General features: G+C 36.1%; 1 protein-coding gene across 1 annotated transcript in view; it reads right to left on the bottom strand.

Moving 5' to 3' along the window:
- The window catches only part of Sema3a (semaphorin 3A), a 357,767-nt gene that overhangs the window by 283,572 nt on the left and 53,853 nt on the right, over positions 1-20,342 (bottom strand). The window contains exon 2 of the mRNA XM_059257268.1: positions 19,376-19,453. The gene's annotated coding sequence lies outside the window, so the exon portion shown is untranslated. The remainder of the gene's footprint in view (positions 1-19,375; positions 19,454-20,342) is intronic.

Consider the following 20,342-nt stretch of genomic DNA (forward strand, 5'->3'; position numbering starts at 1 on the left):
AGACTGTTTACTTGGAGTCATCCATTCCTTCTGACACTTAAAATCTGTGTCCTCTTCCACACAGCTTCTCAAACCCTGAGAGACTGTCGCACATCACCTTCTCAGTGTTAAAAACCCAGAAAACTGAAGAAAATATGCTGTGATTCCTCATCTTAGGGCTTTTATTTTCTCAGGGTAGGCAAAGTGATCAGAAAAAGCCTGAACTGGGGTAAGGGAATTGCATGACAAAGTATGTTTTATGGCGTGAAAGAATGGAAGAAAGAATTGATTATACCAGATTAAATATTAAGAAGGTATCAATTAAAATGACATCTTAGCCTAACAGACCTAATTTTTTTGTATATCTAATCTCTTATGGTAATTCACATAGGAACAGTGCTGATATACAGAATAATTGTATGACAAAAGACTCATTTACCCATCTAGAATGAAACCGCCATGTTGTCTTGATCCTCTAGTCTTTGTGAATGTTTAATTTTGAAAATGGCAGCACAGTTTCAAGTTTCAGAAGATTAAAAGATGAAGAGTTTCTAAGTGTTTATTTAGTCTTAGCTCTTGCATTTCTGAATTATGAAAAAATTCGTTCCTGGTTTCCTTTGTTATTGTGATAAGAGATCTTGGCAACAACAAATTTAGGGAAGAAAGGGTTTATTTTACAATTTAAGAAATAATAACTTTACATCCCAGCTAATAGTCCATCAAGGCGGGAAATCCTAGCAGTGTGACTTGAGACAGTTGTCACATGGCATCCACAGTCAAGAACAGAGAGGAGTGAAGTTTGCTCACTTGCTTGCCTGTGTTCAGCTTGATTTCTCCAACAGAGTCAGGACCCCTTGCCTAGGAAGTGGTGCCACCCACAGTGGGCTGGCTTCTCCAACTAATTAACTGAATTAAGACAAATTCCCACAGACATGCAAACAGATGAACTCAATGTAGACAACCCTTTGCTGGAACTATTCTTAGGTGGCAGATTCTAGGTTGAATCAAGTTGACAATTAAAGCCAACCATGAAAAATTCCTAAAATTTTCCTAGATAAGGGAAAATCACTTAGTTCTGACTAGCTTGCTTTTGAATATGCCTTTAGAGGCACTAACTATGATAGATGGTGGCAGGAAGGAATGCTAAAATGCAAACAAAATATTTAAATGAGAATGTAAATGTTAACTTTAGTTCAGAAAATGAACATTGGTTCCTTTTCTAAATCCAGATGGCTTTGGGACACAAGGAAATCAGATGACTAATTTGAAGTCAACTTAAGTTTGTGCTACTGTGTGTCTGTACACATAGGCGTGTGTGTGTGTGTGTGTGTGTGTGTGTGTGTGTGTGTGTGTGTAGGTGCACTCAGTGTGAGAGCACATGTGGAAGTCAGAGGTTGATATCAGAATGTCTTTCAGCATCTGTTCATCACCTTAGATTTGTGCATTTCCCTGCTCCTGGAGCTTTCCCTTTTAGTTAACCTGGCTAGCTGAAAGAGAAAGCAACTCCTGTTAACAACTGTCTCCTGAAAAAGAGTTAGCAACTCCTGTTGCCTCTGGGAACCACGGAGGTTGCAGGCATGTGCCAAGGTACTCAGCTTCTGTCCTTGTTCTGGGTTCTGAGCTTAGGTTATTATGTTTGTACAGCAATCACCAAGCCATCTCCATAGAAGGACACGCAGGTAATACTAGCATATTTTCATTCTCTTTTTAAGTAAACACTGTGTGCCTGTCTGTGAGCAGGTGTTTGTGTTAATCTCCAGGCTGTCACAGGGTGGTAAAACAGTGAAGAAACCATCTCCTAAAGAAATATCCAACCTGGTTCTCATTACTGCCAAAGGTCAGTTTCTCTTAAGACATTCTAAGAATTATATTACCCTTTCATTTAAGTTTTGTTAATATTAATGAATGAGCATAGTAGTAGAACCGTGCATAGAAAACAAATCAAGCAGACAAACAGAAAACACAGGAAGCCCCAAATCAATCTGGTTGCCTATGGTGACCATTGAGGTCATTGAACTCTTCTTACAACATTTCAGGGTAAGAGCATAAAAATCTGTCAATTTATGGAATGTAAATGTTCCACTTCCTTTTACTCATCACAATTTAAAACAAAATTTGACTTTCAGCTCAAATATCCCCCTTTTAAAGAGTGTTAAGTGATTTCAATAGATTGCTGGGCCCATGTTAGACGTTGTTTCCTGGGAACTCAGTGGTTTTCCCAACTCAGCCCGAGGCTAATGGCCATCAGAAGGACAAGGCCATTAATTTTCTCTTCTCACAATCAAACTCTCTCCCAGGTTTCTAGACATTGTTGCTTTTTGTCTGATAGCTCCATTGTGTTTCACAGGCTAAAATCCAGAAAAACACCAAGCAAAGGTTTCCTAAAGATACACAAACTCTAGTGCTGCTGAACGCAGTGGGGACACAGCATTCAGAAAGCCTTAGCCAGTGGTTGTGTTTTCTTACAATTAGATGGAAATCAAAGCCATGCGGCCCCCAACAGGGACCACAGCAGGTGAGAAGTATGCTCACAGGACACATTCTGCTGTGCTGGGCTATTCTTGTACATTTGTTTGGATCATGTGTGCACACTTAATTTTATCTTATTATTTCTGTTGTGATGGTGATTTGTTTCTCTCACTTATATAGTTTACCTACAGTTCCTAGTGATTTCCGAGAAGAAATTCCAGCTTCTCTCAGCAATGAATAGGTTTTCTTTAATGTTTAAAAACAGGAGATACAGCAGGTGCCTGAAAATCTGTAGGAAGATGTTAGACATAAGCAAATAACAAATGTCAGACTTTACGCCCTGCCAAAGGCCATTCTAGGAAATGAAAGTAATATTGTGTAATAAAAAATGTGGGAGAAAAAAGTGTGTGGGTGTGCGTAAACACACACGCATACACAGTTTGTATTACAATTGGATTCTTCAAAAATGCAGTAATGGCAATAGAAATTCATAAATTCTAATTTATTTAATAGTTGCAACATTCTCCTTCAACTAATTACTGAGACAGAAAGACAATATATCAACAGCTCTAAGACTAATACAAGATTTAGCCTGTATTTCTGTATTACTTTTTAGCTTTCTAGGAGTTTCATTTTGTCTGTAACAAGATGTTTCTTATTAAAGAAGCTGCAGAGAAAAGGATTTTGATAGCAGAATAATCATTGGGAAAGGAATAAAAATAGCTGTGTAAAAGCATAAGCCCTCAAATGCCACATAGAAAGTTTATTTAAAATTATGAATTCATCTCATCTCCCCACCCCAGGCAAAAGATGTCTACTAGTCAACTTTTTATTCTTATCCTAAGGGAATGAAGAAGAGAAGACCTGAGGCAGCTCAATGCGGTAGTAGAGGCTTTGGTTTGACATCCAGCCAAAGCAAACCCTTTCATTCATGTCTTGAGTTTTCACTGAACTCAGTGCCAGAACCCGAAGGAATGCAGAAGAGAGGGGGAACACAGATAAAGGAAGGAATGGGGTTAGAACTGGAATTTGGTATACAATAACCCTCTTTAGGAAAAAAAAAAGATTTTGGGAATTTTGAAAACAATTTATCTAGCAAAGTAGAACCTGTTAAACAGTACACAGCAAATACAAATGTCTTGGAGAGAAAAGAGAAAGCAGCATTCACAACCATCCAAATCACAGCCTTAGCTATGTAGGAGTCTTAAATAATTTCATGCTGACAGCTAACAGTTCCTAAACTTTATCTCTTTTGTCCACAAAGTAGCTCTGTGAAACAGCAATTATTGTTTCCTCCTATCTTACAGACACAGAGTTTAGAGAACCTGAACAAAAGTATAGGGAAAGAGAAGAGAGTGAATCTATAATTCAAAGGTAGGAGATGCACTCAGGCCTCTTCATTCCCTCTCCTACTTTGCATTCTCATTGTTGACCATTACACTCTACTGTTCTAGTTTCTGGACATGCTACTCATATTCTGACTTTTCATTGTAAAGAACTATGTTTTTAGAATCAGTAACAAGACTGAAGAAGCTATGTAGTGAAGAACTTGCCTACTATAAGCAGCACCTTGGGTTCAGTCCTCAGAATCCTAATTGACACATTCATTTGCATCTTAAGTGTATGGCCATCTAAATTTCAATCATTCTGTTTTCAAACTCCACCCACAAGATGCATTCTTAATTTTGTCCTTCCAAATACATTGCTCTACCATTGTCTCTTCCTAGGGATGGTCTTTCTCTTTGTCACTGCACCTCTCCACCCTGTTGTGTTCGGAGAGTTTCGTTTGCTTACTCTTAAGGCGGATCCTTTCTGTAAGTTGCTTTCTATATAAACTATTATCTTCTTGTTTTCACTCACTTTAGAAGATTGTTGTCTTGAGGACCCTTTCTTTTTGAAAAACTAAAATGTTATGACCTATTAACCATAGATTTCAGATACCACTCTTGTGATTTTCAGTTGTTAATTGTAAATTGCACATATAGATGGAATATCATGTGACATTCTGCTAATATATAAACTGGGCGATGCTAAAATAATCTATATAATTGGGTAGAGTTTTGTAATAGGTAACGAGGTTATGACTGATTGCATGCTACCCTTCTAACCGAAGTTCTTAAACCTGAAACGATGTAAAGCATATTTTATTAACAAATTTCTATAACTGTTTCCTCCAGTTTTAAAATCTGACAAGGATATGATTTCTATCTATCTATCTACCTATCTATCTATATTTACTCAGGAATGTAAGTTACCATCCAAACCTGGCCACTATGCTGTAAAACTGTAATTTCAACACTTAAGAAGTAGAAGCAGGAGGATCAGAAATTCAAGGTTATCCTCAGCTATACAGTGAATTGAAGGTCAACACAAGCTACATAAGACACTAAAAAAAAAAAAATAGACAAATTAAAATAGAAGGAGAAAGACAAGAAAAGGAAAAAGAACGAGAGCCCAAAACAGTTTTTATTACTTCAGATTTGTGATTGTATGCATTAAGAGAAACTAGAACCTCTAGTGTTCTGTCCTGGGGCCACTCTGTAAACCAACCACAGCACGCACCACAAATGGTGCTTGTTCACAGGATGCTTGTCATCGCCATGGCAAACTCATGTGTAACTCCGGGCTTGGTCATCACCTGCTACTTTGAGCAGCATACAGAAAAGGTTATTAAACTCTTTATAAGATAAAAATCATAGGTGCATAGTAAGTGCTGGATTATATAAACATGATGTCTGCCATTTCCACCTTCATTCCAGCGTACACCTGTCTTAGTGTCACCACTGCCCCACATGCATGTACAAAATTGGGATCCATTTCCATATATTTCACACATGCGCGCGTGCGCGCGCACGCGCGCGCGCACACACACACACACACACACACACACACAATCTTATTGTAAATACAAAGTACCTTTACTAATCACTAAATCTTTAAATGATTCAAAATTTGTCTTACCTGCTTTGCTTAAATATTAGTGGTAATTAATTTCTATCATTAAAAATTAGTTAGGACAGAGATTTAGGCTTACCAATTTATTGCATTACTGCTTTTATGTTTTCTGACATAGCTTCTCGTGTAGCCCAGGCTGGCCTTTTGCTGTTTCTGTAGACAAGGGTGACCTTGACATTCTTGCTCTCCGACTGCTACTCATGAGCGTTTAAATTACAGACATTCACCAGTGCACACCATGCCCGGTTCATACAGTGATGGAGATCCAACACAAGGCTTCATGCCTGCTAAGTAAGCACGCTTTCAACTGAGCTCCACCTGTAGCTCCAATTCATTTTTTGAATGCACAATGAGATTAAAGAAAGTATAGGAATACCTCTTGAGCCTCAGCCTGCCTGCATTCCAACGGTCTCTTCTCCTCTCCTGGGGAAGTCTGATTTTCAGCGGTAATTTCTAGGTATCCCTACTTTCATGGTTTTACTTCAGGACATTATTGGATGAATAACTCCCCCCCCCCCCACTTTTAAAGAACTTTGTAAATGCAAACTGCGAACTAATTGGGAACAGGAAAACTTTTCTTTTACAACCAATTTTCATTAGTATTATTTGTCTAATTATAGCATTATGTCACATAGTAGTATACCATTTTCACCTAAAATTGTGCAGATAGTTAATGAAACCTGACAAGTTTGGTTATTGAGTATATATAATAGGACATATATTTTATAGAGTAAAAAGGGAACTCAAAGAGTTCACAATATATATCTTATATTATTTAGACCAATTTCAGGAAATTAATCATAAGTCATTCTTAATATACTCTTTTCTCTCTCTCTTATATTAATCCAGAATGTTGTTTATATTATTCTATTCCATATCATGTGATATCATATTTAATGAGGTGCAAGATGAAAACTTTCACATAAAAATTTTAGTTTGTCTAAAGATACAGGTAAATTTTATTATTTTACCATAAATATTTACTTTTCACATTATATAAATGCCATTAACTTTTCATTCCTGGCTTATTCATGTAATTGGTACAGACATTTACAGGAATTTATGAACACAAGAATGCAAAGACGGTGCTGGCAGATGGCTCCTGGGGTGAAGGTGCTACCACTTAAACAGGTTCAGATTCCGGGGCCCTTACGGTAGAAGAAGAGAACTGACTTCTGTAAAATGGGCCCTGATCCTCATATGCACACCATGTACCATGGCATGCGCACAAGCCTGCATCCAAGCACACACGCAGAGTCAGGTTTTATATATATATATATATATATATATATATATATATATATATATATATAGACTCTCAGTGATGTCTCATACTCAAATTTTATTTAAAATTTGCTTGACCAAATTCCTTCTTATCCTTTGATATCTAATTTATATGCTCTCTACTGAACAACAACAAAAACCCCTTAAATATGTAATGTTGTTCTATAGAGTATTCTAACATTACACATTTCAAACTTGAAATTTACATCACTGTGTTCCTCAAATCTACAAATGTAAGACTGTCACGTCATAGCATCTTGAAGTAAGATAGTGCCACCCAGGCATGGACTAAGCTATTCTCTTCATGTACATTGCTTGGTCTTAATTTGTAACTGGGCTCAGGCTACTGGTACCCCTCACTAGCCATTCCTCAGGTCAGATGTGAGCAGCTTCTTAGGTGGCAAAGCTGCCCCCGTCCATTTAATTCCCTAACAATTTCATTTCTTTGGGCCAAATAGTCATGTGGGGCACCTGCCGTGCAAGTGCTGAAGAAGTATCAAGCAAACCCCATCCACAGCTGTGCTGTAATCATTGAAGTGTGCCCAGTGCATAATGGCACATTAGGTAGGCATTGATCACTGCCAGTTTATGAGGTCTCTTACAGAATTAGGCAGACTCTTTCACTGAAACCCATGGAGCAGAAATTGCTACTTCTAAGCTAATCCATTTTCAAATTACCATCCAATTGTGACTGATGACCTCACTACAAATCCGCTTATCTAACTAACCACTCAACCAACAAGCAGAATCAGTCCTTATTTTCTATTCCTTTTAGTTCTTTACCAAATACAGATTCTTTTTGCCATTCTTAGTCACCTTAGGTGTCACTGCGTCTGTGAAGATAAACATGAGGAATGTTAAATGCTGCCTAATTGTCAGTGATAATTTGGAAGGTTGAAAAATGGGAAAGGAGAATATGCAATTGGAGAGTAACACTTGGATCTAAGTAGGCTGCTATACATTATGGCTATTTCATTTCAAATAATTAAGTCAGAATTGAATTATACTGAATCTCTGACTCAATTAAATAATCCATCACCACAATATGTCATAATTTCTTGATAAACAGTCTGGGTGCCATCTAATGACTCCAGTGGATCAAACTAAAAGTGAAAGTGAGAAAGATGAACCTTTATTATGAAAAAGAAAAGAAACACTCAGTGTTATTTAATTGAAGGCAAACTAAATGGAGATGTACTGACAGAGGACACAACACTAGGACTCTCAAGAGTGGACTGCTAATTCCCCTCATCAAATCTTGTCAGAGAGGTTGACATTAATGGCACTATAGTTCATAAAGGCCAGTGGCTCCAAGAAGGCACACAGAAAGAATGTATTAAGGTGATCCTGAGTCTCTGCTCTTTAGAAGACAGTCATATGTTGTAAGTGCCAAAGCCCTTTGGAGATATTATTAGGCTCAACAATGCTACATGTTTTATAGTTACTTACATTGTGGGAAATATCTTGTCTTATTCTATGAAATTGCTTCATGTTGGCCAGTTGGATGAACTATAATTGGTGAATATATTAATAAATATATGGAAATATAATTTACACATTTCATGTAGCAAATTATATACAAGCAGTAATTGGAATGCAGTTGCAGCAAAATGATAGAATGTATGTTTACAAATGCATCAGACAAAGCCCTAGTTAGGAAAATCTCAGCCTTGGCAGGGTGATGGATGAGGAAGAGGAATAATTATTTCCATGTCTATAATTAACACACATATTTTTAAATGTTTCCAAGTCGAGCATAATCGGAATTTAAACATCTGGACCAATCGCTGCTGTGGAGCACCACCGTGGCTGTTGAATCCACAGTGCCCTGTGCAGTGGACTGGCATAATTGCCTATTCAAACCCAGCCGCAGCACTTCAGTGTTGTGAAAGCCTATCTTCTCAAAGGCCTTGGGGCTGCTTTCTCACAGTTCTTTCGAATGATGCACGTATGCCAGGGGTTCCCTCTGAATGCTAATCAACAGCACTTCAGCTACTTCTAGTCTAGAGTAGAATAAGCCATTTGTGGAGGAAATACTATCCATTCCAACTTACCTGCTAGTAGGCAGGATCAACAAGACAAAGAGCAGATACAAAAGAGAATATTTCCACTTCTGTTAACAACCTCAAGTTTAAAAACACTATCATGAGCGATTGCCTGTACAAGTAGATGGGGGAAGTGCTACAAGTGTATACATTTTAGAATGTAATGAAAACTATTTCAGGTGCATTATCTTTTGACTTTTTAACACTTCTTCATGTATTTCCAAATAGTTAATATGTTCAAAGAAAATCAGCCTCCAGTCATCTATTGGTAAAAATTAATGTCAGCCTTTAACTAATTCTATTATTTCTGCCCAGGTTTCCAAAGTCAACCATAGCTTTCATGTTCTGCACCACATCGGTCAGCACATCATTGGAAATATCCACAAAAGTCCATTGAGGTGATTAAGTTTTGTAAGAAAGAACAGCCTCATAGGAGCATAATACTTCTTATGGAAGTGTTGTTTTCAGAATCTACATCATAAAAGAATCTGCCATAAAATGAATAACTCTCTGACAAATACTTTAAATTAATACATAATATTCAATAATTTAGATTCAAATAACATTGCTTAACTCTTCACCAATGATGGACATGTGTAATAGCTCTGGAAGAGACAATACTCTTGTTCTTATTGACATATTTTAGTAAAATTACACCTTTCTGTTTTAGTACATATTTCTTGAAATTTTCTTAAGAATTAATAGCCATATCATATCCTTCCACCCAGAATGCACCCATTTCAAAGAATCACAGAAGACATCAATTTCCTTCATTATAATTTTCACCAGTTTGATCAAGAAATATTTCTTTATCATTAAAATACTAGAGCATGGAGCTGGAGAGATGCCTCAGTGGTTAAGATCATTTGTTTCTCTATCCCAGGACCTGGGTGCAGACGCCAGCATTCACGTGGTGGTTCACAGTGATAGGTGACTCCAATTGCAGAGAATCTGCTGCTCTTTTCTGACTTTCCAAGGCACCAGGCATGCAAGTGGTTTATGTACATGCATGCAGGAAAAACATTCATACCCAATAAAAATGAAATAAATACACCTTAAAAATATACAATTAGCACTTTACATAAGCTTTCTGCACATGTAGCTTGATGTGCAGCTATTCCCTACATATTTTAGCCAATTTTACATTATCTTATTTGTCTGTATTTATAACTAAGTAGATTAGATCACAGTATACTGATGGTCATTATGAAAGCAAAGTTAAAAACCGAGACGTAGTCACTCCACCACCTTCAGCCTTAACAGATTGTACTGAAAATTTTAGATTTCAGTTCCCTGATGGCATTCTTGACTATGGAGTAATTTCTTTTATCCCAATAATTAGTCATAATACATAGGAAATTCTAAATATTCAGGAAATGAATAATAAAAAGAATATATCATCAACAAACTTGCCTCTTCTCTGTCTACTCAGACTTCCAGAGAAGGAATAATATATGTATAGTTATTTGTGCCCCACAGAAAGAAGTTCAGAAAATATCTCTGCAATAAGTAAATTTATTAGTTGCTTAATCTTAAAACTCCTTTCCAATTTCCCTGACACCCCTGTTAAAAATAGATAAACTTCAAGTTTAAGATGGTGACTGGAGCATGTGGAGAATTTTTCCTTTTCCTCTGTTCTCCGTGTGCCCTGTCTGTCAGCTGTGGATTATAATGTGACATTTTTCTTAGCTTCTTTACATTTCTATTGTGATCATTCCATCCAAACTTGGCAATCAATAGTTGAGTGGAATTTCAACTAACACATCTCAGATGTGTGTGCTCTTAGCCTGTGGGATATGAAAGGACTTAATTCAGGAAACACCTCCGTCTAGCATCAAAGTCTAGACTAGCAATTGGTCTAGAATATTACTGTAACTCGGTGGTCTCTTAATTTAAAATACAAATTAATCAAAATGCTGACAGTATCATTTTTGTTGGATGAGTGACATCAGGTTCATTACTTTTGTGGGCTGACTCTGTGTTGTTAACCAGGAAGTAAAAGTAAAGATTTACTTCCTTCATAGAATGTAAATGTCATGATTTATCTTCTGCCTGGGGCAAATTTTTTCAAAAGAATACATTTTCAAATTTGGAAAATATTGAAAATGAATAACACATGCTTCCAGTAAGGGAAAATAATCTTTCTTACTAAAGCTCAAAATTTTTATTTCCATATATAGGCTTTCTTTAGTATGTGATTTGAGACAAATCAGTTTGCCTTTCTTATTTCTTTCTTCTCTATACTGGGGTTGTGAATATTTTTCTCTAAGTAGTATTTTAGTCCTAATTTTCATTTATTTGGTAAAAAGAAACTAATGTATAAAAACATAGCAATTATATACTTGGATACTCTAACTTTTACCTCCCTTTCTCTCTAGTATATCACATCTTCTATGTTCTGCTTTAAGATATAATTAAGGCTTTTTCTTATGATTCTGAGAGGAAAAAAATCAATCAACATGTTAAGGTAATGATAATAGATATTATCATGTATCCTTGGGTTTAATAACAAAGTCTATAGATACTTGTCAAAGCCATTTTATAGACACATACTATTACATATTATTAGAAACAATAAGAAATTATGTAAATAAGCACACATGATATTCTAACAAAAATTTGTCTAATAAAATAATCAACATGTTAACTAAGCAATTACTAGTGAATAAAACACTAATGAACAGAATTTCAGTTCCCAAATGACGCAGGAATTTGTAAAAGTCATATATTAAACAGCATTGTACATGTGCTGAGTATTACAAAATATTGATATTTTTCCAGAAGACATATTTAGGGGAAGCCCAGAGTTTGAATAGAGTTAGCTAGTTTGGGGAATGGGATTCATAGTGATGAATAAGGTAGCCCAATTGAAATAACCACATGATGGAACCATATTTCCATCCAACTGCCCCTCTCTTTAATGACAACTTCAGGCAATATATTCTTCTAATCATTAAGAAATTAAATGAGAGTAATAGAAAGAATTGAAAGAATACTCACTTTTCATGCTATCTAGTATACACATGTAAATGCTTGATTATATAGGTATCATGTTTTCTTTCCTACTGAATATGGGGCAGAGTGCCTGTCCTCCAGTAGTTAGTACTATATGAGGAATTCTGTCTGCTCAACAAAGCAAGTTAGGGTAATAATTAAATTATAAAACTGTATGTAATTGGTATTACTCATGTGAGCTGTAATGTCTTGATAGCCTGTGATTTTATGATTGTGAATATGTTATTTTATTCCTCTTTGTATTTTGCATATGCTTTTTGTGGTAGCTTCACTTTCAATATCCAATGAGAATTCGAAATTCTGAAAATCCTAATATTATAAGACGTTAATGGACCATTATTTTAGATTTTACTACTATTATTATTTTCCATGTTAATATTGAAATTTATAGTTAAAAGGATCACAGCTGAGCAGTGTAAGGCTCTTTAAAGTCACTCAGAAAAGTGTCAGCCTGATAGTCCTGTTCAGTAAGGCAATTATCTGAATATAATCCCACAGTTTTTTTGGGGGGGATATCTAATCATGTTTGAGAAAGCAGAATTAAAATGCAGAATGTTTAGAGATTTCATCTGAAATCCTGTCTCTTGGTGAAAAATAATTCAATGGTTTGGTTTGGAATTTTTAGCTTGCAGTTTTGGAACAACAATACCAAGAACTTGATGGTGGAAACTCAAGGGAACTGGTATCCATGTATTTAGAACGAAGTAGAGTAAGTGTTGAACCCATAAAAAGTGAGGTTTTAAGTCCCAGCTTTGAAGTGTAGACTAAATGGTTACATTGAAAACATGGATTTATGAACAACATTCTTCAGATATAACTATTACTAATACACTGTTTCCTTACACTTATTTCTTCATTGTTACATTTATTTCTGGTTAAATTCTGTAAAGTAATTACTGAAGAAGAAAGGACTGGGGCTGTTTCCATAGCAACTTCCTCAGACCTCAGGCAATTCCCCAGTGAATCTGGGTATTACTTGTAGACATAAATTGTTTCAAAGGCCAGTTGTGGCCCAACAGGGATATAGTTTTGATGAAACCCAGATGAACTGCAACTGTATTTTAGTCTATACTCCCACTTAAACTATAGTCAATTACCTATAGTAATAGTAGAACAGAAATAACATGAGTAATGAAATCTGCAGACCATCCCAAAGCATCATTTCAGCAAGCCAATGTCCAAACCCTCCTCTATCGACTTCTTACTAAAGCAACTTAGCTTGAATTAAAATGGACAGATGTAGTTTTCCATCTCTTACTGCGGTATAGGTGCCAATAATTATATAAAATGATGCTTAAAATTTGGTCAGAAAAGAAAAAAGACATATTACTTATTGTCAATTTAGACATCTGTTTCTGAGAAGTAGAGGGGGGAGTTTCCATCCCCATCAGGCCTGTGGATACACATTGTTGTCATTTATAATAATACTGGAGAGAAGTGGGACTAAGTAAAATGTACTTGATTATTTGTTAAGATTATCATGCGAATTCCAATTAAACCAGGCAAGTTTCCTCTGCCTCCCTTAACCCCAGAGGAAGGGATAGCAGAGTATAAAAACAAAGAGAAATTTATTCATCCCTTAAGTCCAAGAGAATGATAAAATGCAATCACAAAGTAGAGCATTGCCAGAACTTTGGAGAATGACAAATTATCATTAAATCAATTTACGTAAAGAAGGAGAGTTGGCAAACTTAGGATAAGCAAGACAATTATAGCTAATGACATGGAGAGTTGATTAGTACTGGATGTAAATCCTACTGGCAGACATAGGAATTGCTATGAAAGTATCAACATCCTTAGATTGCTCTGAAAATATGAATAATTATCAAATGTAATGAATCTATGCAAGCTACCAGAGAAACCTGAAATTACTAGACAAAGCATTCTATATGCATCATTTTGGGTCCACAATGAAAATTTCAATGTAGTGATCTACAACACACCCTCTAACCCATTCTAGCCTCAATCTTATCTCCAGGCATAACAGCATTTACAGAGCTGCTCTGAGATCTCACTCATCAACACCAATGTCTAACAGCAAATTACTTGACATATGGAAATTGGCAAACAATACCATATGAAATAAATCAGTAAAGAACTTGTAGGAGACAAAGACTATGAGGAAAACACAGAATATAACAAAATATGATTGACATTCTCTAGAAATAAAATACATTTGTTATATGTGAACAGGCGACAAGACAAAGAAGCATACAGGTAGATGAAACTGTTGGTACTTCAGACTAGAAAAAGTAAATGATAATTTAAACAGAAAATGTGAAAGACAAAGTAAAAAAAAAATTCATTCGTTAAAATAATAAGAATACAAAATGGAGTCATGGACGTAAACTAAAATTAATGGAGATATTAAGTAAGTTAAATATCAAGATTTTTAGGACTCGGGTTGTATGGATAAAGTCGGCTGAGTAAGCTACTGCCTCTATGACTCTGCTCCATTTCTGCCTGTATGTTCCTGCTTGAGTTGCTGCCCTGACTCACTTCATGAGACACTACAACTGTACGCTCAATTAAATCCTTGGTTCTCTCATTGCTTTCTGTCATGGTGCTTATCACAGCAACAGAAAACAAACTAACATACCACCTGTAATATATGTAAACTCAAACCATTACCATAAAGCAGGCATTACATAATGATAAAAGTGCCAATTCAGCAAGAAGATACCCAAAGCATAAATGCATGAGAATCCATAAAACAAGCACAGAATACTGTAATGCAAATATCACCACAGAATACAGGAAGCAATAATTTGCATAATGAATGAAAGATACAATTTTATAACAACAGGAAAAGATTTTTGTCAGATGCTATAAGCAGGAATCCAGGAACAAACAAATAAAACCAAGCAAATAAGCAAAAAAACCCCACCACTGGATCTAAAGAGGAATACGAAGCTCCTGAATCCAGTCACTTTATAAAGCACTAATCATCTTTCTGTGAAGAGCAACTGTACTGAACAATGTGATGGTTCCTATTGGCTATCAACATGGCAGGATCTATGATCACCCAGGAGGAAACTATCAGGCATGTCGATGAGGGATTATCTTGATTAAACGAGGTGGGAAGATTCACTCTAAATGTGGGCAGCACCACTATTCACCAGCCTTGGGGGAAGCTAGTTGAATACGAGCGTTCCCTACTCTCTGTTTCCTGATTATGTTCACTTGGTGAACCAACAACTACCTCCAGCTCTTGTAAGCATGTCTTTTCAACATGACAGACCGTGTCCTTGAATCCTGAGGCACAATCCACCTTTCCTTACTGAAGTTGCTTTTGTCTTGTTACGATTATCAAATCATCAGGAAAGCTCACTAAAACATTTGGTCTATTTCTCACCCATCAAACTTTTTTCTGTGAAATGTCCCTCATTTTCCAAGGGAATTTTTCTCCTAGAGAAACAAATACATTTATCTGCAATAACTCATAGAAAATCAATTTAAAAACACTCAAAATAAAACTTATTCTCAACTACCACTAGACTTGAAAAAAATAACTTCATTATAAACACTTAACAGAATAAAATTTAGCAATAAAATTAGATACTCATACACACAAGTATAGGTATTTCTAAATAATGATGTTAATTGAATAATATTAAAATTATTCTGGGAGTAGGGATACATAGACCTCCCTGGGAAGGGGAAAGTTTTATGGGTAGACTGGGAGCAGGAAGGCATAGGTAAAGGAATGATTGGGTGTGTGTGTGAAGGGGGAGCAGCATGAAGGGAGAGGGAGATACAGCTGGAATTGGGGAACATTGCAGGTGTGTAGAAACTTAGTACAGTGGAAACTTCCTGGAATCTATAAGTGAGATCCTAGTGAGGAATCCTAGTAATGGAAGATACAGAGTCTGAAATGCCCATCTTTTGTAGCCAGGCAAGGCTTCCTGTGGTGGAATTGGGTTACATTTGGTTGAGTTGTTGGCTGAGAGGTTCCTGTGGAGATCCCGAAACAATCCAGGCTCATGCTACAATAAAAAGTTTTTCTCTGAAAATTGACAGAGGAGCCTTGTTGCTGAGGACAGCATCCACACAGCTCATTGAACACAGAGAGGTCGAGCTGGTGCCTGAATGGTGCCTTTGCCCCCACATTCTTGTCTCTTTTTGTTAGGAAGGTACTCTGCAGGCTATGGGAAGAGAAGCCTGGACACCAACCCAGCCACAAAACCTTCCACCTACAATCTGTCCAGCCTCAAGATGTGTTGGGGTAATGGAGGCACAGAATGTGTGGGAGTGGGCAACCAAACACGACTGGAAAAAAAAGAAAGAAAGAAAAGAAAAGAAAAATCAATGAAATGATTCCTAATGATATTCTGATCAGAGTCATGTCTAGTTGTCATCTAAGAGGCTTTCTCTGGCAACAGATGGGAGCAGATGCAGAGACCTACAGCCAGCCAATATTCAGAGAGAGAGTCTAAATTGGAGGCTCTCCATCAGGTCTCTCCTCTTGGAGATAGGAGAATCCCACAGAAGAAGGGCAGAAAGATTATAAGAGTCAGAGGTGATGGAGGACACCGGGAGAACATGGCCCTCATAATCAACTAAGCAGAGATCACATGGGTTCACAGAGACTGAAGCAGCAAGCTGGCATGGCTCTGTACCAGGTTCTCTGCATATATGCTATGGCTGTTATCTTGGTATTTTTGTGGGAATCCTAACAGTGGAAGTGGGGGTATGTCTTTGACTCTTTGGCCTGCTCTTGGGACTCTTTTCCTCCTATTGGGTTGCCTTGTCTAGGCTCCATATGAGGGCTTTACCCTTGACTTATTGTATCTTATTTCGTCTGTTTGGTAGTCTTATCTTGGAGGTCTGCTCTTTCTGAAGGGAAGCAGAGATGAGAGTGGATCTAGGAGAGAAGGGGGCTGGAATGAGTGGGCTGAAAATGAGGGCCTTCAACCTTGAACCCAGTGGCAATTATAGACCACTGTTCATCTCAGCATTGTGATTACACCTTCTTCCTTCACATCCACACATTCTTAATTTTCCTTATGAAGTGACATGGGATTTTATTTTCCTCATTTCTCTGTCAGTATTTCCTTCTCTCACCTATAGCCTCCTTGATGTCTTTGTCCTTCTTCAGTGAGCACTCAACAATATGATATTGGCATATAATAAATCTAGAATTTATTTAACATCAAACACACCTGAGAAAGGATGCAGCCAGCACTCCATAATGGCAGAACTGTTCTTGCATTAAGGAAAAAAGTATAAAAAGGAATCATGGATCTTGCCATGTTCACATTATTTAAACATATATATTTTTCAACAATATAAATATTTGAACCAGCAAAATATATCATCCATCTAACCTTAAATGTTTAAATAAAACTTTCATTTCTATTGCTAAGAGTAAAAATCCCATTCATATTATTTTGTTCAAAATTTCAGAGCATTTTTTAAAATCCCTGAACTTCTCCACTTTCGGTAATGATTATTGCACTCACTACCTCTATGAGACACATTTTTATATTTCACAAATAAAAGAAACCATGAAGCATTTGTCTCTTTGTGCCTAGCTTACTTGGTTTAACTTGCTGTCCCTAGCTTCACCTGTGTTGGTAAAGAGCAGAGATACCCCTAAGTTTTCATTCCGTTATGTCTCATTTCAGAATTCTACTTCGGATAGGAGAAAACATTCAGGAAGCTGGTGAGCAGCACAGCAACTACAGCAAATATATTGTTTTCTTTAAAAAAATTACAACAATAGATGTTAAGTGAGTGTTAATTGATAAAAGTAACCACGAGTGGCAAAAATGTAGGAAATGTGAATCATCTATGCACTGTAAAATCCTGAATTATACATAATAAATACATATTTTTCTGTAATTTTTAATAAGAGGGTTGAGGGAAAAGAAAGATAAAATGAAGGCCACATGACTCACACCTTGAGATGAGTATACCAGATTTTCCATATAAATGATATATATGTATACTGGCTTAAGTATACTTAAAATAGTCAAAACATCAAGATATAAATTCAATTTTTCATGATGCCTATTACATATAATATCTGGGAATTAATTTAAATTTTTTTGTCATATTTGACACTGAGTTTTTTACCAATATTCATAAGTTTTCATTCTACTCTCTACTTCCTTTCAACCCAATAATGTACATTATTAATTATATATAGTGATGTGAGACTCAATATGTGCAGTTGAAGTTTTTATGAATTGATTCTTAAGATACTTGCTCTTTATTTGATTCAACACTAAAAGACTATTATGACAGGCACTAAAGCCACACCAAATTGCAATTTTATTTTCACAAATGTAGAATGCTGTCTAACTCATGCCTGACAAACGCACCTTTTGTATATTCCCTCCTAATTTTGTGTCTTTTGAAGATGTTATAATCAGAGAATCAGAAACTGACAATTTGGTAAAAAGAAATTAAATGTTTAATCTTGGTGTGTATGCTACATCCATAAAAACCCATCCAGGGAATTAGTATGGGCAGAGGGAGCTGAAAATGAGATCATTCTAACAATATGTAGTTTTACTGTTGTGCCAACACTAAATATTACATTCTTAGTAAGAGAATTAAAAATCCATACAATGTGCTATGAAGCTTATCAATTCTAATATAGTCTGGAATCAGTGAGTATGGACCTTATATGTTTAACGTGTTGCTGATGTAAGAGGTTTCTCCACATGGCCGTTCTAACATTGGCTTCACAAACATAGTCTTACTTTCTTCATATTAGTATGAAATATACAGGGAAATTTTACTTCTTTGCATTAAGAATAATAAAATCCAAAGAAATCTAAGAGAATTGGAAAGTTAAAATTAAAATAAAATTCATGAATTAATCTTATTCTACTCAATGGTCCTTAAGGTAAGAAAGAAACACACACAAAGTCCATGTTTGGGTTTCTCCTTTCCAGTTCCACACACATTTTTAACTCCTGTGTTCATTCTCCCGATTCCTTAATAACAACGTGCACAACAAGGCAGAATCACAATTCAACACTGCTAAGTGGTCTCCCTAATTTATACAAAAACAAATCTTGAGATGATGCTGAAATGAGCTAAAATAACTTGTGTGTTCACATTCAGGACTCCTACTGTGGTTTGCTTTAAGGCAGATAGTTCAGTTTCACATCTTTGGTGAAAATTAAGATAACAGTTGGAACCTGACTAGCGCCCTTGTTTTTGGCTCTGCAGTCTTTGAATGGGTTCTGACTGATAGTAACCATATGTGCCCCAGGAAATACAGACAGGGCAGGTTAGCCAGAGGGTTCTTCTGAATGGCAATATGCCTACAGACCAGTTACCTCTCTTGGGAAGCCTCTGAGAAAAGTGGTCAACCTAGAGAAATTCGGAAGCATGAGGATTTATTAATCCTTTTATTAAAAAATAGCAGCAATCAACTTTCTGGTATTTATTCTAAAACTGAAATGTGGCCTTCCTATAAAATGTTTTCTTAAAATGTTGGAACTCTCTCAAATGTCCAAGTCATTCCACAGAAGAGTATTCTGTGACAAAATGAAGTGCTCTTAACTTATAAAATGTATCTTCTAAATTACCCACAAAGATATATATCAGTACATCTAATTTTTATGAGAATTGTTAATATCCAAAAACCATATATTTAAAAAGAATCTTACCTCCTTTAAGTTCTTACTGCCAGAGAAACATTTCTTCAGTCCAACTTGTTATTTTAAGGACCTGAACATTTTAAGTGCCTACAAAAATAACATGATCATTGTTAGAATTCAGTCTAAATTCAACATTTAGGCATCTTAAGCAGCGATTTCTCAAAACCAAAAGTTACCCTCAAAGGCCTTGAACTCCTTTCATATCTTTACTAGAACTGTAAAATGGCAATCCAGGAAAGGGGCTGTAGCAGGGATGCATTAACTTCGGCACCATCTTCTCTGACTCCACAGAACAAGTTAACAATTTATATTCACTAAGCATATTGAGGACCCTTGAAATAATTTGTGTTTGGGGCTCTCGTAGAAGAAGCTGCAACCCTAGCACACTCTACTGCTTTGTCTTAATGCTGGGATGTTCTCAGCCTTTCATCAATGTTGAAAGGCTCCAACTGACCTCACAGCTAAACATTCCCATCATGCTACTGGCAGCAAATAACCGGATTTCACTTCAACCCCAGGTTTGTATTCATGATCTAGATTGTTATTCTGACTAAAGACAAAAGGTGAGGTAAGAGTCACGACTGAAATTTTTAAATAAAAGTTCAAAACAAACTTAAGCAATTTCATTATACTATACCACACACTTTGTAAGAGTGACTAGATATCTATCACATTGAATAAATAATAAAAAGAACTTAAAAAAACAAATAAAAATAATTAGAATATGATCCAAGATTTAATATTTTATTTTTAGAAAGAATAAGTTGCTCAAAACAAAAGAGTAGTAGAGAAGTGGAGATTCAGAAGATTCAAAGATTTATCTCATTAAACTTAATGTTATCAAAGTTCAAAGAACCAGTAGTGTGTTATGTTCTAAGTATTGAACTAACAGCTACTTCATAGCTAGAACTATGTCCTTTGAACTGTACAATTTTGAGAAATAAAGAGTATTTTATATTGCTGTATTTTTGAGAAC

The sequence above is a fragment of the Peromyscus eremicus genome, chromosome 3, assembly GCF_949786415.1.
Source record: "Peromyscus eremicus chromosome 3, PerEre_H2_v1, whole genome shotgun sequence".
NCBI classification, from domain to species: Eukaryota; Metazoa; Chordata; class Mammalia; order Rodentia; family Cricetidae; genus Peromyscus; species Peromyscus eremicus.